We start from the raw sequence: 24461 nt of genomic DNA on the forward strand, positions 1-24461 counted from the left end.
TTATTTTTGGAGTATTATTACAAAAGCCTGCATTTTCACACATTAGGTGTGCATACAGAAATGTATAACTACATATTCTAATTTAATACATAAAATTACAAACAACATGAGCAAATAAAGAAATCTTCAAGGAATAGTGGCAAACACTGGATCTGCAGCAGATCATGCTTATCATTGTCAGGAAATCTCCAAAGAGCTCAGCGGCTCCTTTGAAGTTCGTTCCAATTCCAACAAATTCACCAATTCAATCCAAGCAACAACAAAAAAAGTAGAAGTAGAAGAAGAAGAAAAAAAAAAAAACAAAACACAACAAGCACAGCAAACCAATGTAAGCCTTGTTGAATTTAGGCCTGACACTAACTTACTGACAGAATTACCATTGGTGACAGCTGATGTTAAAATGGCAATACCGGTAGCACCAGTATTGCCATTTTAACATTTATCCAGTTTATCCCGTTTATCAAATATGAATCCCAAAATATCAAAGTGTTCCTTCATTCCCTGATCACTGTCATGTCATTTTTTTTGTATTAAAATGAAGCTCCTTCTTTTTAGCACAAATGACAGTCAGAGTGGCTGACTGTTACAAATACTGATTCAAAAAAATGTTAAAGTATAGATATGTTCGTGTGGAACGAGCTGGAGTGTGCGTAGGTACTTCAGCAGCCAATTTCAGCCCACCAGATATACAAGACCTAGCCTTCCTTTCAAAAGTACAAAAGTCTGGAGGCAGAGATGGTTCGAAGATATTGTAATTAGCTTCCACCATCAAAAAATTACTGCCATGAAAAGCTCAAGAGAAAAAAACAAACAAACAAAAAAAAAAAAACATTAGAAAACATTTGATGATGAGTTCATTGAACTGACTCTTAACTGCTATGTTTTATAGTTTGATTTTGCCCACTTATTTGTCATGTTTTGCAGTGACAACACATCAAAACAAAATAGGCATTGGCACTGGATAGACAGCAGGCACTAATGATGACAGAAATAGGCATTAAACATCAATATTTTACGAGGAGACCAAAGTGCCCATGCATGAAAGTATTGTTTTTAGCAATGGCATCCAAATATACCAATGCTTTAAACTGATGTAGCACTATGAGTTCAATTAAAATGGCTTAGCGATTTGTAGTGTCACAGAAGTTGGGTTAGTAGCTGATGTGAAACTGCAGTGAGTATTCTGCCAATCACAAGTGTTCTGTTCTCCATAGAAAGAGAGTTGGAAGAGAGCTTAGCACTGAGCCCGGCAAACAGGTGGAGCTAAATGGAGCTAATTTGCTCACAGTGTGTGCGCGCGCATGCATTTCTGTGTATATTTGTATCACAAGAGAGTGTTTGAGAAAGACAGAGCAAGCCAGACTGACGCATAGTGCATAAATGATACTATTATTAAACTGCTGCTGCAGATGGCATGTTGGTTTATGCAAGAGGTTCACTAGCCTCCTTCCCATTTCACCCATTCATTAAAAAAAAAAAAAAAAAACGTCTGTTCACCAAAGAATATTTAAAAACTTTCTATGACCTTGTTTGAAAATGAAAATAATTTATTTCAATCCCTTTATATGATCATCATTTATGTCAGTACTTTCCAGCTCTGTAATTCTAAGAAAGTAAATAAGATGCACTGGGAGAAAACAGCAAGCTGGTTGAAGCAGTATGATGCTTTGGACAACGTTCTGCCGGGAAACCTTGTTCACTGCCAATCTTTCAGCTGTTACTTTGTCATGTATGACAGACCCCAACATTGTTCAGAGCAGGACCACCCCTTCAGAGAAACTCTTATTCCCGAAAGGCAGCGGCCACTTTCAGTATGGCAATGCTCCCTTCCACAGTGAAAATGGTTCAGGAACAATCTGAGGAAAAGAATAATCAATTCAAGGTGTTGACTTGACTTCAAAACCAGTACAAGTACCTTGGCTCCATCATTGACGAGAAGCTGACCTTTGAGGTGCAAGTTGCTGTGTATAAAAGGCAAATGGGCGGATGTTCTTTCTTAGGAAACTAAAACCTTAACATGGACCATCAGACTTTTATGAGAATGTTATATTGCACTTTTGTGGAAAGCATCCTTACTTTTTCTTTATCTGCTGGTATGGAGCCATCTCCGTCAAATGTAAAAGTAGACTGCAGTGTTGTTAAGCTGTGTTGCAAAATTGGTAACACTAAGCTAAACCTCCACACTCTGTACCGGGATCAGGCCCTGAAGAGAGCAGAGCAGATCCAATACCTCACAACCTCTCACCTCTGAGTTCAGCCTGCTTCCCTCTGGCCGCAGGTTCAGTCTGCTGAAATAGTAAAGAAAGAGACACAAAAATTCCTACATTCCTATGGCCATTGCCATAGGATAGCCATTGCTATTTTAAACAGCACCTTGTAATATATGATTGTTTTTTTGAACACAAATTGTGTTCTATGTATTTGTTCGGTGGGATGTCTGTGTTATTATTATTTTTTTTTTAAATGTACTGCCAGCTGCACAGAGAATTGTCCCTTGGTGATAATAAAGATTTGTGAACTTGAATCAATTGTGATTAAAACCCAACGACGCATCTGTGGGATGTGCTGGACCAACTAGTCCAATCCAGAGAGGCCCCACCTTGCAATTGACAGGACTAATAGGATCTCTAATTTCTTGGTATAAGATATCACAGCTTCCCTTAAAAGCTCTAGTGGAGTCCATGTCTCGAAAGGTTAGGGCTGTTTTGGTATGAAGGGAGGCCTTCACAATATTAGGCAGGTGGTAATCATGTTGTGTCACTGCTTTATAAAGGCTACTGGACCTGTCTTAGGTTGATGATTTTTTATTTCTATTTATAATAAAGTGATAGAACTCAGTGATAAGATGACCAAACCACAAAGAGAAGCAGACACACACACTGAGATCCAAAACAACCAAAAGGACACAGAAGATACCAAGAGAATCAAAATGACCATTTGTATGGATGTAACAAATAACTAATTTGAATTTGAAAATCTGTTTTGATGTAAAAGACAAAGTGCATTGGCACACAGACCGCTGGATTACATTATATGTAGCTAGAACCAATTAAAAGAACCGATTAAAACAATTAGGAATTGGTTTTATGTAGTTTTTGTGCTGCTGTTGTGCTTATAGCGCTCTGTTTGGGAGAGAAAGACAAAATGGCTGACAATACACAGCGTACCATTTTTTTCTTTGTCAGAGGGGCTTTGTAAAATTCATAAAATGCAACATGTTACACTAATAAACTAAAACAATACCCTACCTCAGGCAAAAGATTTTTTTTTTTTTTTATTTTAACATTAAGAGGACATCAAACGTTTTGATTTACCTAAGCAACAAACAAAGAAATTGAGGTGTCTGTAACTTGCACTGTTATACATCCCAAATGGAAGCACTGGGTTGTCAGTGTTGATACCTTTCTTTGAAAAGGTGTTATTTTGTTGAATATAAAGTGAAAGGGATATCCACTTTGAGAGCTGAGAGCAGTTATCCTCAACTATTGCTTGCTTACACATGTAAATGCATGTTTTCACCCTCTTACAGTAGTGCACTCAAGTATAGATCTTGCACAACAGACTGGAAAGGGAACAAAACCTCAGGGGAGAAAAAAAAAAAAAAAAAACACAAAGTACTTGAGAGAAAATGACTCCATCACTATGTTAAGTTAGAAATTGACAACCATTTGTCCTGGTCTGTAAAATGCCAGCACTAGTAACAGATAACAACAGGTAATATCCTCTCCATTCAGTCAGACAGTAGTATCTGTGTGGCTCACAGATCAAATGGCTTTTCTCAGTAATATCCAGTAAGAGGCTGACAAACCATGCTCTGGCAAGTGTCTCACATTGTGACCCTGTGATCAGGTGGCTGTGCTGAGTCAAGCAAGCTGATCTAAAAAAAAAAAAAAGCCAGACAATAGCATCAGTACTTTGAACAGAATTTCGATGAAAGAGGACAGAAAAAGCTCTTATCACATCTTACAGCTGTCCCCAGAGGGAGTTTTTGGAGAAAAGATGACCACAAATTCAAAAAAGTCTCACAGTGACAAAAGATTCTTACTCTGATGCAAAAGTCACAACTGGCAGCATGAAAGTCTCTGCTCGAATCCAATCTTTCACCTTGAAAGTTTTTCCCAGAAGCCACAGTGATGGACATTCGCCTCTGCCCAGTTATAAATGGGAGATATGACCCATTTGCTTCCATGTTGAGCATTAAACTAGGACACTGTGCGTCTACTGAGTATCACACAGAAATCTTTTATGTGTAAAATTAGAATGAGGACTTATTCTTCAACCAGCTAATGTTGGCATTCAGAATTTCAATTTCTTCACAAAAAGCAACAGAAATCTCTCTAGATAAAGATTGAGTGAGGTCTGATCACTCTGTTTGGCTGAAAACATAAACCACAGACCAGCAGAGAGGAAAAGGATCTTAATTTGCATGTAAACACAGATTATATAATTACAATACACATAAACTGTCATGACACAATTAATATTTAAAAGTGTAACTGTTACTCCTCAGTTTAATACTTAATATTGCCAAGCTCTTACTTGGCAGAATTTGAAAAACAGTAACAACTCCTATTAGTCCTGAAACAGGTACAATTAGCAGTGCTGACTTGAACTCCTCTGCAAATGAGCTTGATGACATGTTTTGGGTGAGAATTGTTATTCCACGTACGGTCATGAACACTGCAACGCTGCTGAAGATGTTCGGTCGTTGATTCAGCAAATCACGGTCACACAAAGACAAAGATGAAAATATGAATATAAAAGCTAAATATGGCACAAAAGTGGAGAAAATAATAAAAGAAGGAAATCTAACCAAACCTTAAGACATCCGTCAAATTTTCACTCGACTACATTTAACAGTCTAGCACAGTCTACACAGGCCATGTGCACATATAAACCACAACTAGAATAGACATTATACAGACTCAAACATTGTGCTGCAAAAAGGACAACACAACACAACATTGATATGATAATAAAAAATTGGGTTTTAATTGTAAGCGATATTATGGCAGTATGCCTTCAATTCCTGAATGAAAATAGAGGTTGGATAATTAGACTGCGAACTGAAAAACACACTGCAGTACATTCAAATTAGCAGGGATCTAATTTGCGCATGTAACCCAATGCGGGCACAGGATCTTGTTGAAGAAAACTATTTGACATGCAACCCGCATCTCAAGCAGTTAGCAGGTTTTGTGCAACAGGCAATTAGAGGAGACACCGCTGCTGCTATCTGCTGCTGAATCTGAGGGCAGGTTCAATATTAATAGTCTGAAAGGCAGCCAACACCTGAGTCCCAGGGACAACAAAGAGCAGCAAATATCCAGCAAGCAACATAGTTAAGGTGTTTTAGTCCCCTTTATACATCACTCTAACATTTTGACCTACGGTGAACTGCTTCAAGTCAACATGCAAAGACATTAAACCATAATGCACGTGACTGCTGCTTGCGCAGACACTCTAGACAATTGACAGATACATCTGCCACCTTCTGAAGGATAATGGGAGCAAGCAACAGAATGTGAAATAATTTGAAGTGATTATTCAACCCATGTAGGATTTATTCTCTAACTCCACAACTGGTTTCCTGCTACAGCTCTACAGTTAATTAAAACTGCTTTACACAAGCTTTAAATTTGAATGCAATTATTGAAAAACTTAAAAATTTGAGAAAAACAGAATGAGTGACATATACTAAGAATACAAGATGGTGGATTTAATCATTTAATTAATAACACCATCATCTCTTAAAAGGGATACTAATAAAAGCAAAGCAGGGAAAAACGCACTATGTAAGGCTGTGGTAGATTATGGTGGTAGAAGGCAATCGAAATCATACCTATGATTGTGCAGTCATATAACAGCCTGCATTAAGCACCAAGGCCACTTCACTCTGGCTCAGACGATGTTGCTGTTGTTTGGCTTTATCTCTGAGCCTGCAAAACACAACAGGCAAAGTGAATGCTGCTAACAAACTGAATATGCCTCCAATTTCTTACTTCTCAGGTACAGAGTATTGGTGCCAAAGATTCAGTCACTACCTGTGGTATCATTCAGTTTTTCCAATCCCAAAATGCAGCCTCAGGTAGCTCTCAAGCTGACAATAAGCTTGTTCACTCTTTTCAATGACACCTCTGCTTTAGCACAGTAGGGATCCTGTCACTTAAGGATCCATTGAAGCAGTTGGTTCTGGCTCTTTCTGTTCCACAAAACATTTAAGTCCACACACTAAAACACTGCTCAACAAAAAATGCTGTTGTGACGAACTTTCCAAAACTGTACAAACAGACCTTGATTCAGGGGCATAAACTGCTGTTTGGGCATTTTAAGTCTCCATCCAGGCCTTGTTTGTTTGTGTTTTATCTTCCTTACCTGGTCCTTAGGCAAAATGCCCATATTTATACAACCATTTACATTGTTTTTCCCATCAGAGCAAGGCTTTCAAATGATACGCAGGCAATGTGGCCGTACTCCAGGAAGCAAGAAAAGAAAGCACACAAGTGTCCTTTGATAAGCAAAATATAGATATCAAAGAGGAAACATTTCTGCTCATTACTTAGGGCCAATTAACATGAACATACAATAACTGTATGGCAACGTATGAGATATTGCAGCATGAGATCAGCACTAAATGAGGCAGAGTCAGCAGGAAGTGGATTGTTTCAGGAGCCTAAAACCAGCAACAGGTTTGTTTCTCGTCATCCCCCCTCGGAATTTGTCACTGTGATAACGTCTCCAAAGACTGTATAAATGTAAGTTGCGTTGATAAAAGGGACACCTTCCTGCAGATGGGGATGACTTGAAATTAAAATTCAGTGAAAAAACAAAAAAGAAAGAAAGAAAAGGGGGGCGAGTAGTTGGTCTAGTTTTGCTGAGAGAAATCTGACTGGTGTGGCATATTTTCGTGCTCTCAGCTGATTTAAATTAAATTTCTCTTCATTAGCCTTGACATTGTAATCATGTTATCCAATTTCTTGTTGTGTGTTTCCCTCACCAATCAGGATGGTTGTTAAAGTTGATTTTTACTTTGAATTTTGAATGAAGAATTAATTAATATCAGTTACATGTACAATAGTATTTCCCAACAACGGTAAACAGACTTAAACCTGTGTGTGGACTGACAACAGTTGTCTGTATCTTTTTTTCAGTCCCTATCTCTCATTAATGAAACTAGTTAGCAAATTGGCAACAGATAATATCCTCATAAACATCTCCTGAACTCTGATTGAACAGTTTCTGACTGTTGATCTGGCTGGAACAGCGATTTGCATCACTAAACTAACTGTGTTGGTGGCTTGTCAGAGGTCTGGGGCAAGGATGATGAAGTTAACTGCACAATTCAAATCTCCCTGCATCCTCTGAGGTTTAACAGCTGCTTATGGTTAGTATTATAAATTTAGTATACTGTATAAAAATGTACTGTCGACACCGACTAACCAGGGTCACAATCTGATGACTCTACCTCTAGTCAAATCTACAGCTGTACCCATGCCCACCCACACCCTCTGGAACAGATGACCCACACTCACAAAGAAACCATTAACAGTAACGAGAATTGATGGGGGTGTTACAAAGTATTGGCAGTCAAGCTCAGGAATTGCTCTCTGTGCCATCTTTATTAGTGTGGAAAAACAGTCTGGTTTCTAGTCTGCCAGCTCTAAATAGGAGTGCATTGATCAGCAGGTCATGGCAGGTTGAATTCAGCCCTTTGATTGTCTGTGCCACTCCTCATTCTCATTCCAACAGCTGTCAGTCGTCTCCCAAATAAACCAAGGCAACCAGAACACACGGCACTTCCCTCAGCGCCTGAGGTTAAAGCTCAGGCAGGATCCTGCTTACAGAGTAATGAATTTTGCAGTAACAGTCATCTTAATCAGTTTACAGCAAGACATAACACCACAGACATCTGGTGTCGTTTAAAAAACAAGGCACAAATTCAAACCTTTCATCAGACTCAGCACAGTCCTTAATGGCGTACCCTGCTTCTTCCCTGCTGCTGACTTAATCTCCTTTATGGCCACTAGAGTAACATTATACAGCTTAGTTTGGCAATTAGCATTAGCTACTCAGCCTGCATAAGTGTACTGCAGATTACACAGAACATACATACTTTATATTAAAGCACTAATTATATGTAATCTACAGTTTTTCTTAATTTCAGAGAAAATATTTTCTGTCGCTGATGCATACAGCTCTACAGCATACACAGCATACCAGTATGTAAGAAAATGACTGTTGTGATCAAGAAAAAGTCCAGTATCAAGCGTAAAGTAGTTTCAAGATTTAACAAATGAGATTTTATATGTTAATGGCAATTTCTTTTAAAAAATGCCATGCTGACAGAGTTAACGTGTCTGCATGGCTCTTTTGATTAAAAATATCACAAAATTATTTTGTATTTTCAGTTTGTGTATTCTTTCTATAATTCTTTTAGACCTGAGTAGAGAACTTGCAAACATGGTGGAAAAAGAATATCTAGTTGGCTTTTGACTTAAACAGCATAGCAGTTTTTCTTTCTTTTTTTTTTTTTTTTTTTTTACATAAATAACACTAACATTGGAAATAAGATGGAAGGTGATCCCACAAATGCTGCATCAAGTTTGATGTGTTTGAACCTTCAGCTGCAACTTTTTTTCCAGCAGGTTTTGCAGACGGGTGATCTGTCGTCTTGAATGACTCCCTGGTCATTCTTGCTGTATCCGCAATACTTGCACACTGCCGACTTCACTTTTTTCTTAGGTGGAAACAAAGCTTCACTGCTTGGTCCTTCTACTAATGCAACTCGGTGTTGTGGAGCCTTTGGGATTAAATTAACTGTGACGTCATATATATCAATATATATCAAAAATTTACACAGAAGAGAATTGTATATTGTATTTCCAGTAATAAAATATTTATTAGGAATATAGTGTCATAAATGCTGGTTGAAGGTTTTCATTCAACAGGCAGATAAACATATTCATGGGACATTGGCCCCTACGTCTATATATCTCTGATTCTTCCAACACCGGCTCTGAGGGAGTTAAAAGAGTAAAATCCTTTCGCACATTAATCCAGATGTCTGGCTCCTTAAGACGTACAGCTCTGTCAGAATTGTATCCTGGCTTTAGAGCCAGAGTCATTTCAAATGTCTTGGCAGCTAATCAGCAGCTATCTTTCATCAAGAACACACAGCTGAGCCAAGCCCATCTATACAAAATCTACCAGAGTAGGCTCATGTTTCAGCTGTACAGTCATTCAAAGCTTTACTGTTTGATAGGTTAATCACAAACAAATTTAGTATGCAGAATATATCTGGCAGTCTAGATTATTTTCTGGATGTAACAAGGTTAAATAAATAACTTCGTTTCAAATGCTACTCTATAAATCCTACAAATAAAAGGATGCTCACTTAACCAGAAAAACAGATAAAGAGGCCAACATGAAATCCAAGGACACAAGGGTTTAGAAATGCACCGCAAATTCTAATCCCATTTTTTATTAGTTTAAAATATGTAGATGTCATTGAGACAGGACACAATAGCCCACGAAGACACATGCAATGATGACCAGGTTTGTCCATAATTAAAGTCTGCACAGCTCATCTCAGTTCAATCACTGGAGGTGATAACCAAGAGTCAAAGCTGCCTGCTTAGACGTGTGGCTTTCACCTTTCTGCAAAATATGGAATTTGTTAAGGTAACTGCAAGCCCTCAAAAGGCTTAAAGCACTAAAGTGTTCCACAGATGACAAAGTCATCAGTGGAAAACAAAGAATAAAGTATGGCTCACTGTGCTGAATTAGAAGTCAAACCCATTTGAAATCTGATCATGTTTCTGTGTGATAAACACAGGACCACTTTGTAACCTGGATTAACATTAAAGTGTCTCCCTTTACTTGTTAACGTCACTGCAGCTTCCAGATTTACTGGAGCATGAAATTCATTTATGCACACATTTTGGGGACTTCACATGATCAAGGTCAATATCTACTGCAATATCATAAGGAGATTTTCTGGAAATGACTGACCACAGAGAGTGATAAAGGCTATTGTAGTGAGGTGATTACAGACCAATTTCAACACTAATTCAGTCTGCTTGAGGAAAAAAGGCTGTGCATAGTAGGTTAGTGTTTAGGATTAAATGGAAGCCATTATGAAGCACTGGTCCATGCCTTGAAAATAAAACCAATGTGTTTCACTTCTGTGTATCTTGATTACACACAGCAAGGTCATTGTGGATTTTTCATTCTTCTCCCTTACATACAGTACCTAGAGCCCGAAGCATCTCACATGTGACACCTGGAGTGTGGAGTAACTTCACTGCTCTATATTTTTTGACCCTCCTGGGTGTACTGCATAACCATTTGAGTGAAGTATGACAGAAAGTAACATAAGACCTCTACAAGGGAGGTGACTATAATTAAGTTACTATTAAAACTCAAAACCTCCATCTAACTTTGTCCTCTTGTCTACCCCTGATAGAGCAAATAAAGTTGTAAATCAGACATGCCCTGGCAGCATCTATATATAGTACAGAATTAGAAGAGACTTTCAAGCTAGAATAATGGTTCTTCCTGTTTTCACTCTATTGGCAATGTAAGAGAGCAATCGTTGGAAACATAACATGATTTTTTTTTTTTTTTTTTTTTTTAATGATCTGTCGATAAGAATGAAAATGAGGTAGATATCTGCTCAACATGTGTTTTGGTGCCATAACAGGGTTAGCAGCAACAGAGTTTTTCATATTTACTGTTTGATTATTACATTTTTTTTTCCAAGGTGAAAAAAGTACGTATATCCTTTGATTTGAAATACCCCAACTATTGCAGGCAAACTGGGAAATATGTTGTAAATTAACATCTTTGTAGACACCAAATGTTGACGTGACCTCTGACATCACAACCCAGAACAAAAAATTGGTCAACAACACAAAGAGCCAAATCCTGATGACACAATTTGACATCTTTGAGTACAAAGTTGAAAATGAACTGCCCAACACATTCATTGCAAATTCATCCATAAACTCCAAAATGTTTGTTAAGCAAAAGAAATGCAACTATTCAAGTTGCATACTATGATCCAGTGCAAACATGATCTGTATTGCCATTACAAATAAATACTCAATTTACAATAACAACCTCGAATTAAACTGTTGTTTTCTCGCAGTTTTCTCGCAGAAATTATAACTACAGTGTAAGGTGCCATATGTATAAAATGAGCTGCTGGGAGGAGATCAAATTCACTGCTTCCCCTTTGGGAAAGATAACCATAGAATAAAAATGCAGAACACGTCATGCATGTCAGTGAAGCCTTAAGCCAATTACAGCAAAGTTCTGCTGTTACAGAGATGGTTTCCAGTTGGTCCAACCAGAGTAGAGCAACTGCAGCACCCGCACAACAAAGCTGCATCAACATCACTCCCACAAGTTTTTATCATGTAGCACGGTGACATTCAGAAGTACGAGTGAAAGACACAAAATTTCAGGCACAGCAGGCACAAAAAACAGGAACAAAATTTCTAACCAGTATGAACTGTTTATGGCCCACCATTAATCCTGCTAAATCAGCACTGCACAGCAGCACATTAGGTGGATTGAACCAGCTGCCTGTTCATAACCTCTGAACATAGTTATCAGGATTTGTGAAATAAACTTCCTTTGTGTTTGCGGCAAAAACAAAACTATGCGTCCTTATTGCAGTAATGACAGTATCACAAACCCCATGTTTTACGAGATACACTTCAGTAATACTGCTAACTGATATTTTTGATATTTTACTACAAGCATTTATCTTGGTAGGTTTCATTTTCAATTGTAAATGCTGGATTACACCAACGTGGCAGCACTGTATCAGTAACAGCAGAAGTTGCTGTAAAAACTGCAGACAAAAAAGGGGGGGAGCAACCAATTTCCCAAAATTTCCCTCATCTCTCCTGCAGCAGATGAGTTGGGTGGTATTTTATGGTGGTTTTGTTGCTATTGTATCCAAGCAAATGAAATGATTGTTTTATCTCAGTGTAACAGTAATCATATAAAACATATTTTTGTTTACTTAAAGAGCAATTATAAATATACATGAGAAAATAAGTAATTTTAATTTATAATGAACAATTGGTTTGTTTTTTAGACAATCAACATTTGTCTTTATCATGGCTTTCGGCATTGAGTCTTTCTTCAATAGAGACAGAGCATTTAAGCCCCGCCCACACAATACAAAGTCAAGGGAAAGCTATCAAGAGCTCTCCTTTGACTTTGTATTGTGTGAAGGTGTCTCTTGTCATTGTCCGTGTTACAGCAAACCTAAACAAATGCTCAAAAGCTGCTGTGTGGTAGGGTGCACTACTAACAGGGTAAAGAACCCAAGTTTTTAGAAGCTCCCCAAACAGAAAAAATGACCCTTTAATACAGGCAGTAATATTGTTGGCTACACATCAGCCTTGAAAACCGGGCAGTGAGAGCTGTGTTCTGTCTCTGTCTTCCCCCTGCTAAAACCAAGCACATGTTCCCCCTCCTTTTTCTTCCTTTGCGTGTGTGACGTCAGCGCGTTGTGCTTCTGTCCTGATGAAGAACAAGACACAGTTGTGGGTATGTCTATTTAGAAAAGTCTCAGTTTAAAGAAGCAACAATGATAAAATTAACTTAAAGGCCCTACTGTTTTTTTCAGTTGAATTGCTAATTATTTTTGCAACAAATTATACATGTAGTTTTGTATGATAAAGAATACGTCTCATGCACTGATTTATGGACGTCGTCTCACTATTCAGTAAACAGATGTTACATTTTAAGACCGAGATTGCTGCATGTAATCACCCACAGGTAGTATTTAAATAACATGTAAGGGTATCAGGGGGCCATTGAAGTTACTCTAAACAAAACAAATAACATCATTGAACTTTTGACTTCATTTTAAAACAAAAAATAACAATCACTTTGCTCTGCACATTTGATGCACATCTCTACTTCATCTGCATTTTACTGACAAAAAAGATTACACACACAGCATTTACTTGAAAGTTGCATACTGCATTGAACCTTTAGTGTTGTCCCACAAGTCACAAAGTCACTTTGTATGAAAGAAAATGAGTAAATATTTATAGGTAAAGCAGGAAACGACTAGGTGTGTAACTCAGCTGCATCTACCAAACCGATGACAAGATGCCTAAACTGGTTCTCAAGGCTTCTTGCTGACTAGTACCAGAGCATCATACTTAACCTGAGTTCAGCTGTATTTTATTTATTTATTTATTTTATTTTGCATATTATATGACCCCTGTGCATGACCTTACTTGAGCAATGGTCTCAAAGCTTCCAACAAACTTAAATGGTGCACTTGATGTTGTGAGCAGCTGGCCCTTGCACGAGTGCATTTGCATTAGGAATGTAACTTTAGAACATCTTTCTGTTTCCAAAAGTGTTTCTTCATGTGTCTGTGAGAAGCGGTGTGTTCATCTGGAACTGCTGCAGGGGGAAGGTTTGGAAAAGGTTTTTCACAGCTTCTCTTCCTTTTTAGCATGAACAAAATATTGGAGCTCCAATCTGGTTCTTACAGAGATAGCACATGAGCTGTGATGCACGTGCACCAATTCTGGACTGTTTGTGATTGACAACTGCAGTAGAAAAATTTTATGCTACAGAGCAGAATAGACAGCACTTTAGATCTGTGTTATGTGGATGATATAACAATATGTGGTTGTTGAAAGCAGAGGGACTGCTCACCACTCACAGAGACCATGACTAATAACTAGAATTACAATGTTTTGATTGCATGCCCGCATCAAACCGCTGAGATGTAGTTTACATTCATGCCTTTTCCAGGCTCATATATGAGTGAATCATTTCAAGAAATCCATCCATCCATCCATCTTCTACCGCTTTTCTATTTCAGGGTTGTAGGGGGCGCTGGAGCCAATCCCATCCAATATTCTGGGTGAGGGCGGGGTACACCCTGGACAGCTCGCCAGTCCATCACAGGGCCAACACAGAGACTGCAAACCACTCACATTCACAGTCGGACCGACAGACAATTTAGAGTCACTCATTGAAGCTGCCATCCCACTTGGCTCTCAGACAGCCAGCTTCGAATTGCAAAGGTGCTTATATTTTTTCTTTTGGTGGGAGGGGCAACCACAGAATTGATGATGACTGGATAAGGTAGAGTAAGATTTCATGTTCATTTTCATGCAAACCAGAGGAGGGTCTTGTTTACACACAAACCCACATGTGTACAGCAGTCTCACACAAACTATCAGAGATAGCCTGCAACAATGGCGAGTCCGGAGCGTTTAGAAGTAAAGTTGTTGTTTTCGAAGGTGGAAGTTTTCCTGCTTCTGTGGGAGTGAGCTGCAATGGCTTCAGTTGCAGTGTGATAGGTTCATCACTGTGAGTGGGCGGAAGCACAACAGTGATTGGACATTGACTTGTGGGAGAGGGCTTTCGCATGGACAGTCAGGCACGCACGCACGCACGCACGCACGCACGCACGCACACATTAATCTGTAAAAACAGTAAGCACAAATGTGACCTGACTTGTACCGAAAATCCGTGGGACATAAGGGCGTCTTGTTCTGTGCAGGGTGATCCAAACAGTTCGGTCTTTTACCGAGTACTGTTGCATCTCTAGTAGACATGCATGACTTTGGACAATGGGAGGAAACCAGAGTACCCACACAGACACAGGGAGGACATGCAAACTCCACACAGAAAAGACTCAGGCCGGGAACTGAACCCATGACCTTCTTATTGTAGGGTGACAGCGCTAACCACTACACCACCATACTGCTCCCTTTCAACAAATGTCTAATCTAATAATTTCATCCAAGTGAACACTAGTGCCAAATTTGAAGAAATTACCCCCAATGTGTGAGTGAGAAATCGGGCAAATGATAATGTGTCATGAATGGCTGTATAGACACCCCAAACACAGAATGCAGGCTTAAAAAATCCTCACTGTTTGTAGCTGCTACTATTAATCAAATAAATTCTATTTATCAATGAAAACATTTACACTGCTACTGTCTTTATTTCTAACGGCTTATTTACTACTCATTTCTAAGCCACAAAATCACAAAGCAACTGAACACAATGAGTTCATTGTGCTGCCAAAATCATGACTGTATGATATCACAAAATGTAGCAAGAGGCCTCCTAATATGTTACAGTTGAAGAATTCTCTCCATACTTGATCCTTTGGTGTCCACATTTGTCTCTGTCCTGTGCCTTCAATAAGTCAAGCATGAATCCATCAACAGGGCAGTAGATCAGGTATCACTGGCATGGGTGCAGTTCTTATTTGTGCAAAGCAAGGTCATGGAAACACATGGATGCTGGATCAATCAGACAGATTAATGAAGCACAACCTGCTGACATGACGAATATTGACACGCCTCTTACATCTTGGTCCCACAGTCCTCAACACTGCTTAAATAAATCAGGCGCAAGCAGGAGGAGGCAGAAAAACTTCTGAAGCAAATCCTAATCCTTCACATGATAAAAAGAGGGGTTGGGCTGGAATCTAAAGGGAATGGAAAACATTGAATTCTGCAATATCAAAGAATTAAACATAATTTTGTTACCAGTGAGTGTAAAATTTTTTGCTTCAGATTTATACAATACAAAAACTAAGACCAAAAAAAAAATAAAACTTACTACCTTAACACAATGTGAGGTTGGGCTGTGACTTAAAATGCATGATAATTATTGTCATTACAATAATGTTAAATTCAATCCAGAAATCTTACAATGAACAACATCCTTTCTCTTGATGAATCTACACTGAGAAGCAGAAAATATATCAGATATCTATACAGTTGTCTTTGCTTGAGATAACTGGTTTGCTTAAATGCTTAAGACACCTCCAATATCATTTATCTTGCCCAAATTATGCTTATACTTTTGACAAAAGGCACTCAGAGTATATCAGAACAAACTGTATTCTCCATTTTTAAACAGAAGGATTAACCTTTGCTATCAGCTGCGCCTCTTAGCAAAATGTGGAGTCAAGATTCAGGATTATGCCCCTGTAGACATGCTTTAGCTCATTATTGGACTTATATTTCCAGACCTGTATGACACCCCATATATCACTAGCATTAGGTTACCATTAATTACTAAGTAATCCTTCAAATCTCTCTAAAGAAATGCATCTCAACATGGGCCTTTGGGAAATCAATGTATTAGCAGAGGTGTCTCCTGTAATGATCCACATTATTTTTAGTGGCGAGCTCTCCAATTTCATGCCCTCGCAAAAGCCTGGTCTCCTGAACATTTACACAAGTACCATAATGGTGATTCTTATAATTTTCAGATAATTCACACCGAAGTCATAAAAAAAAAAAAAAATCTTACTGCACAGAGAAAACTTAAGTTTCTTCAATTTTATGCAGCATAGCACAAGAATTGGAATACAATTTACATCTGGACCCCTGCTGAAACACAAACCACCAAAAATGGCATTTTCTTTTTTTTGTGTTTTTGTTGCTGCTTTAACTACACATCTTTGGGTTTCGGTCTGCTGGACATCATCTTTGGCTCAATAAAATATCTTCAAATTCTGTTGACTAAACAATTGTTAATTCTAATTTAAATATTAGATATTGTCATCGTGTTATCCATTGCTTTTTATTATGGGTGTAACATGTTGGTGACAAAGAGCAATGGCCATGTAGTTCTTCTGTTAGAGAGGCATTGTGGCCCAAATAGCAAATCTATTATACTTTCTCGCAGCCCAAAAGGAATAACAATCCACTGGGTGTCCACGCTAGGGCTATTTCTAGACCCCGAGATACTTCTCTATCTGCCAATAGCATTTCCACAGATGACCCTAAGCCATCCAATGCAGACCTGCACAAGTCTCAACTCTTTGACAAGATGTCAGCTTTCAGTAAACCTTTAAACCTGTAAATACTCTGCCCAGAGGGAAGTTGCCAAAAGAACGCACATTGACAGCCCTATTACATCTTGGTCCTGGAGTCTAAAAATAAATTACGTCCTAGTAGGAGGAAAATCTCAGCCTTATCCTCCTTGTGACAAACAGCAAACATGGGTTGCTCTTCCTTCAAATACTGAAATATTACTCAAATATTGAAAATATAATTTAAAAAGGTTTCTAAGGCGCTAAAAAGGTGCTAAAACTTCTTCCTCCGATCTTCACTAAGTGATAAAGAAATATATAATTTATTACTTTGCTTACCTATCAAAAACCCATACATATTTAGTTGGACACATCACTAGAAAGAGCTGCAGTTTGAATGTTTTAGCTTTTGTTCTTCTTTATTTTGCTTTAAATCACTCAACTTTGACTAAATTTGTCTGCCTTGACTTATATTCTCATTCAGATTAACGTTGCCACAACAAAGGTGGAATTTTACATACTCATCTACTTATATATTGCTACAGACAAGCTTGAATAATCTAATTTGAATTGAGGATTGCAGCATGAATTCAAAGGGTATGGCAGAAAAGAAACTACTGCCGATATAACACTCCAGAGTCTTTCTCCAGGCAGTAACTCCAAAATGAGATTGTGTCAAATTCAGCCATAATGCGCTTTATTATTGCTGCAATCATCTGTTCTCTGTTAAAATAACTTCCTCAACAGTGCTTTAAATCACACAAAATAGTTCAGCTGCTGCAGAAATCCTGCCAGCTGAGCGTCTCTAAACTAACTACACATAACTCACCAGCATTTTGACTGATTTGTGCAGGAAAACAAGAGAAAGCACCGATATACCATTAGCCAGGCTGTCAAAATGATGCTGCCACACTGCTCCGGTGAGATAATGTTCAGTCAGTTAACTTCCCGTCAAGTGTACCGAAGAGAAAGTCTGACTATTAGCCGTTTCATATAGCTCTGGACTGAGCAGCTTGTCTGACCAAACAGGTAAGTTGCGGCCAACTTTTGCGTCCCTGTGTTACTGCTGTAAACTTCGACAAAGTGAAAGACGCTAAAGCTAACAGCTGCAGTCGGCAGTTAACGCTGACGTAGTGAAAGAAAACAGAAAGGAGGCAGAGTAAAAGTACCTGACAGCCGAGTCTGTCCTCCTCCATGCCTCCTGTGCCGCGGAAAAGCCTACAACAAATCCATGCGGAACTTCGCCGTGAGTTGGCTTCCACGAAGCCCGGGTGAGCCTCCGGTTAGCAAGCAGACCTGTCAAACAATGGCGGAGCCAAGTACGGCAAGCCGCGAGGCAGACACGTGTTTTTTGTTGACGTTTTTTGGGCCGGCCCCCTATGGGCGAAATGTTGGATGAGTTTCGCTTTGCTGCCGGTCAGACGGACACCATAAAAGTAAGAGACTCTTGGTGATGAGAAGTGAAAGACAATGATATCGTGTGTGTGCGTGTATATCTATATATAGGTATATATATAGATATATAGTGATATATATATCACTGCAACTATTTATGCATACTAGTAGTCAATGCTAAGGGGCACATTAACATTTGAAAGTGTTTTTTATATGTTTTGATTTTTTTATACATATTTTAGAGAAAACAAAACAAGACTAGCACAGAACAGATATAAAATATCCACTCTCAGCAATTTATCAATCTCATCATTAGGTTTTTAACACTGATTTACAAATGTTAAAGTTCTGTTGAACTCCATTGCCTAATATTGACTGATATACTTGTGCTGTTTTTACATATTATAGTGATGAAAGTTGTCTCTTCAGCATTAATTTATGCTTTGACAGCATGTTTGTGTCCACTTACTAAGTCAATCCACCAATAATAGACAGTAGGCCATTACAGATATAGCTTTGATACATATAAATTTTTTTTATTCCACCTCTTATTTCACATGAAAGACATATGATGGTCTTCCTTTATAAATTATACAAAATCTTATAATTGTAAGCTCCTGGAGTTGGCTGCTCACATCTTTCTTTTAGTTTTCACTGAAGTGTTTTATAAAAGACTCATGAGAGAAATTTCTAGCTGCTGCATTAATCAGATGTCATTATCCTCTTTTACAGCTGTCATTCATCTGTATATTTTATCAATTTCATTCAAATTTACATTCATATTAATACAAGACTATTATGTAGATGAGGTTGGTTAAACTCAAAGTTGCATGAGGAGGAAAAATTCTGTCTGTGCAATTACAAAAGAAAATTTGATCATAAGAATATTGGTAACATATTTTGCCAAATCTTTGACACTTCATAAGCATCCACACATATTCTTTTTCACCAGGGAACTAACTATTTGTTAGTATCATTAGTGAAAAGTAACCAAATGCAAGTACAATATTAATTCCATTATTATTTTTTCTTGGTGGAAATATCAAATCCACTGTAAACTCTGGTCTAATCTCTCGTCTCTGGAGGTGTCCGGTCTCTGGTCGGTCCCATCTCTGATCTAACCTGGTCTCGTCTAGTCTCTCATCTCTGGTCTGATCTCTACTATCTGCAGGAGTCTGGTCTCTGGGGGGGCCCTATCTCTGGTCTAGTCTGGTCTGGTCCGGTCTTAGACTCTGGGGGGTCCGAGTGTCTCCTCTAGTCTGGTCTAGTTGCTGGCCCCGGGTCTAGGGGTCTGGCCTAGTATGGTTGCCGTTCCTTTCTGTAGCCCAGTCGATCACTCGTTTCCAATTAACCTAGACATGTGTCCCCACGAACTGGGAATCGAACCGCACCTTTCTTATTGCGATTCAACTGCATAACAAATTCATTCATTTTGAATCAAAAATCTATTTTTAATCGAATCGTGAGATAGTAAAAGATTCCCACACCTAATGACTTTCCAAATATGTAAATTAACAGGTCATATTGGATGTGAACCTGTATTTGGGTACAATCACATTTCATACAACGCACTTGGCTGATACAGTGTAGTTAGATAAAGATGTAATTTTGAGAAGACTAGCTTGTTTTATTTTGTTCTTTACCCCTGGCTGGAAAGATCTGGTCTTTTTAGTCCATTTAAAATCAACATTTACGCATTAGCATAACCAATGCCAATATACGTCATACAGGAATATATTAGGACAATTTTCCACCAGGTACTTTAACTTTTTACTTACACCATAGCCTGTGTTTATTGAAAGGAGTAATTCATCATTTTGCTGGCAATACGTCCATACTTTTATATAGGGCTATAAATACAGATTTTTCACAAAGTATTTTTATAACATTTATTGGTACTTTTACTGAAGTTTTGGTTTTGAATACTTTTTCCACCACTGAGAAGTGATAGCATCTTTAATCTTGGAGCTGCCATGAATTACAGTTTGGGTGTGAGCTGTTTATCCATAGACTTCATTTTTTCCATTTTTGGTTTGTGGTACCTTAGCCCTGGAATTTGCACATATTAGTTTGCCTGCATCCAAATGTTTAACAGCTAAAATAGCTCAAAGCTTTTTTTTTTTCATCACTTTCTCATTATTTAAAACACAGCCCTGAGGTGACAGTGGTAAACTGCCACTCATCACAAAAAAGCTGAAAAATGGGCATCCCATGTGAAACAATCACTGAATATCTCTTTTTCCTTATTAACCAAATGATTTAATTTTGTGTCGCTTTGTTCTCCATTGTATTTTGTGTCATCCCCTGGCCTACACCATGGCTTACTGATAGTCTTTTGCTGGCTAAGCTCGCCCATAGACACTTGGGCATGAACAAAGCCAATAATATCTAGTGAATTGTCATGACAAGGGGATTATCATATGTGCCGGCATGCATTTCACTCCCCCATCATGAAACGTTTTGGACCATTTACAGCCAATTACACAGCTCCTAATACTTTCTTTGCACCTACCCTCCCCCCAGGCTCATAATCATTGGGCTCACATGTTCTGACAACTTTGCATGAATTTATCTTCCTCAGTTTATTTCCAGTAGATTCGACTACCTGGCAGTCACTGTTTGCTCTGCAGAAAACATCAGAGCATATCACAGTTCTCCATGTCAAATGTGCTCCAGTGAGGAGGAAAAGATGAAAACTGGTACAGTGTAAACACCGATCTGTAAGATCTATTAATGTTTAATGAGCCATTAATATTCCCAAATGAGTCATAATCCCAGTTAACATGTCTTACCCAGCTGGAAAGATGTAATATTGCCTGGTTCACGGCAGGCTTCTTCATTTAGATACCTATTTCGCTGCCTCAGCCCCACAGCACAAGCCTGGAGTTCTATAACATGGATGTACTGCATTATATAGAGCACTCTTCTAGTAATTTTCAGTCTTCAAAAGTGAAACTACATCTCGTCCAGGAAGCGACCCACTAACAAGTTTTTCAAATTTAGGTTTGTGCCATACCTCCTGGGTTAATTATAAAATGTTCCTACTTAGCAACTACAAATTTGCAGAATTAGAGCTAATTAGGAGATTTCATTATGTATTTCAGTAAAAGGTGGCCATTTGGTCTCTGGGGTTTTCCTGTATCTTGACTAACATCAAACTGAATGCATCTTAATATCTTAAAGTATCTTTGCAATTCCAGGGCTATGGATTACATTGGTGGTCATCTGCGAATAAATGTAGGCCTTTTAGATCCCAGCTGTTTAGAGTGAATAAATATCCAACCCATCACCGGTCCCTGCCTGAACACCATAGCCTGTGTTTATTGAAAGGAGTAATTCATCATTTTAGGGTTAATCTGAACAGAATGTGAGACTGTAAATTGTTTGCAGATTGTGTTTTGGGATGGACTATGTCCAACCCTGTTCCCTTGAAATTCTATGAATATAGAGCTGAACTGCAACAACAGCTATGTTTTGCAGGACATGTAATTGTGACCAGATTGGGTTTTTATTACAGTTTTAAACTTTAGGACCCAAGTATTTAAAAAAAGCTGATGCTGCTTAAATAATAGACAGAGGAAACAAATCTTTACAGTAAGACAAATCTCATCTGGCACTATGAGGAAACCAGGGACATAAATGGACAAAGATAACAATAAGGCCGGCATGAGTAACAAGTAATCCAGACTGGAATACAACAAACAAAACAACACAGGCAAGTAAGAGCAAGGAGTCTAAATATACACAAAGGAAGTGAGGGTGATTGAACATCAGTTTTGCACATTCGGATGTGGCAGATTATTAAAAAAAAAAAAAAAAAAGGGGATGGGGGGGGCCAACAACAGGACGTAAAGAAAAATAATACACGAGGTAATTGATTACAAAATAAAATCACAAAATGAAGTAAAAGTCTAAATGAAGAGCCCAAATCCAGTTATGGAGTACTCATCTCTGAAAACAATACAGCTTCCTATGAGCAAAATAGGGACATGCTGTCAGTAGGAGAGTTATTTTGGTGTGGTGGAATAAAAATAGACATTTGATAAATTAACATTTTAATTAATTTGGTTGTATTTGAGATTACAAACATAGCAACTTAATTTCCATCCTCATCCGTTGTGTATTTAAAACCTAAACAAATGTAACTATGTTTCTTTTTGCAGTGCGTTTCCATGTGGTTAAGGGTCCATGGCACTGTGGGAACTTTTCTTTTAGTTTAATTGGCTATAGGCAAAAAGCTCCACTCTCACCTAACGGACTATGTGGAGCATTAGATTAGAAAAAAATTAGGAAAAAATATGAACCCTGTGCGGTAGTGTAGTTTACTCATCCAACCTCAAGCGGAGCGACACCTTGCGGGCCAGATGTGGCCTGCAAGAGCTTAAAATGTCTGATTGTCTTAAAATAAACAAGTGAAAAGTTTTGCATTGACCATAAACTACATTTGCCACAATGCATGCCGATTATGTTACACTCGAAGTGGCATCCCCCCACTAGATTGCAGTGTATCCAGATTAATGCGATTTTCTACAATTGGAATTGAGAAATACAAATGATCCCAAAATGTCCAGGGAGAGAAAAATTAATGCAGAGGGAAGGCTGTTTCCTGAAAGATGGGAAGGCGAATACATGTTTGTGCTTCCAGAAGAAAAACTGGTATGTCTTTTGTGCTATGAGGCTGACAATAATCTACGTCGGCATTTTGACACCAAACAAGGAGTTAAGCAAGCCAAAGTTAGCCTTCCAGAAAAACAACTGACTGTCACAATTGTTGGTTGTACCGTTGTTCTGCCCCTCTCAACCGTGACAAATAAGTTTTGAACAAAGTTAATGTCATAACTGGTGATGGATGATATTTTTCTTTATTCACTTGGATAGTTTGATCGTTGATTGATGGAGCAATGTGGGTTTATTAACCTGACAAATGAAACGGATTGATGTTATAATAACAGGGCAACTAGCAAATTTATATTTTCTTTTTAGGTCTATGTAAATGTAAATATTTGTAATTTGAAGTAATACGTTACATTTGGTTACATTCATACTGTCTTACAGTTACATGTGGCCCTTTGAGGGCAACCATTATGCCGATGTGGCCCTCGATTAAAGTAAATTTGACACCCCTGGTACAGAGCATGCATCCTGAGACAAATCACACACACACACACACACACACACACACACACAGTATCTGGGCCCCTTTCTCATCCATTGATCCACCACACTAACGTTGGTAAAGTTAGCTAGTTCTACCCAACCATCCCCCGCTACAGACAACCATGCTAATTTCACTTACCGGGTAACTTTGTTCTCTGTAACCTTATTTAGGACAGCCGCCTCACCTGGCTCCTCTTCTGTCATAGTAGGGGAAAACTTTCCGAAAAATCTGAAATATTATCGTCTGTTTTCGTTTCATGTCTGCTTCGTCCAACTCGAATGCTGGACTGATCAAATTCTGATAGAGAAACGAATCATTTTCGCGCGGTTTGTCAGAGCCGAACAAATGTGTTGCTGTTGCTGTTGCTTAGCAACGGGCCACAAGCCACAGGCGACGGAAGCGCCAGACGTCCAAAAGTGAGAAACACAGAAGGGGCGAAAAAGCGAAAGTGCAGTCACAAAATGATGCGCATTTTTAAGAGGGTATACGGAAATCAGGAACCTCTACTAGTGGGTAGACTACATCACTGACCCTATGTTATCTTAGGTGTATCTTAGGTTATTAAGATCGAGTATCCATTCATCCATCCATCTTCTGCCGCAGGGGTGTCAAACACATTTTCATCATCAGTATAATGGTTGCTCTCAAAGGGCCACAGACAGTATAAATGTAACTAAATGTAATGTAGAATAAATATATATACTCCTTAATGTTAAATAACTCTGAATTCATTACTGATTCAAATTATACATATGCATTCGCATTGATGTAATATATATATATATATATATATATATATATATATATATGTTTGTTTGCTAGTTGCCCTGTTATTATAACATCGATCCGTTTCATTTGTCCGGTTAATAAACCCACATTGCTCCATCAATCAACGATCAAACTATCCAAGTGAATAAAGAAAAATATCATCCATCACCAGTTATGACATTCACTTTGTTCAAAACTTATTTGTCACGGTTGAAAGGGGAAGAACAACGGTACAACCAATAATTGTGACAGTCAGTTGTTTTTCTGGAAGGCTAACTTTGGCTTGCTAAACTCCTTGTTTGGTGTCAA

General features: G+C 38.4%; 1 protein-coding gene across 4 annotated transcripts in view; it reads right to left on the reverse strand.

Annotated features, from left to right (window-relative positions):
* Positions 1 to 18127, reverse strand: part of enox2 (ecto-NOX disulfide-thiol exchanger 2) — a 147756-nt gene extending 129629 nt beyond the window's left edge. For 3 of the 4 annotated variants that reach the window (XM_029512632.1, XM_029512630.1, XM_029512633.1), the window contains exon 1: positions 18001 to 18127. The gene's annotated coding sequence lies outside the window, so the exon portion shown is untranslated. Of the gene's footprint in view, positions 1 to 5842; positions 5940 to 18000 lie in introns of all 4 variants that reach the window. The other variant, XM_029512629.1, reaches the window with a different exon arrangement.
* Between the last annotated feature and the right edge of the window lie 6334 nt (positions 18128 to 24461).

This window comes from Echeneis naucrates, chromosome 10, assembly GCF_900963305.1.
Source record: "Echeneis naucrates chromosome 10, fEcheNa1.1, whole genome shotgun sequence".
Taxonomy (NCBI): Eukaryota; Metazoa; Chordata; class Actinopteri; order Carangiformes; family Echeneidae; genus Echeneis; species Echeneis naucrates.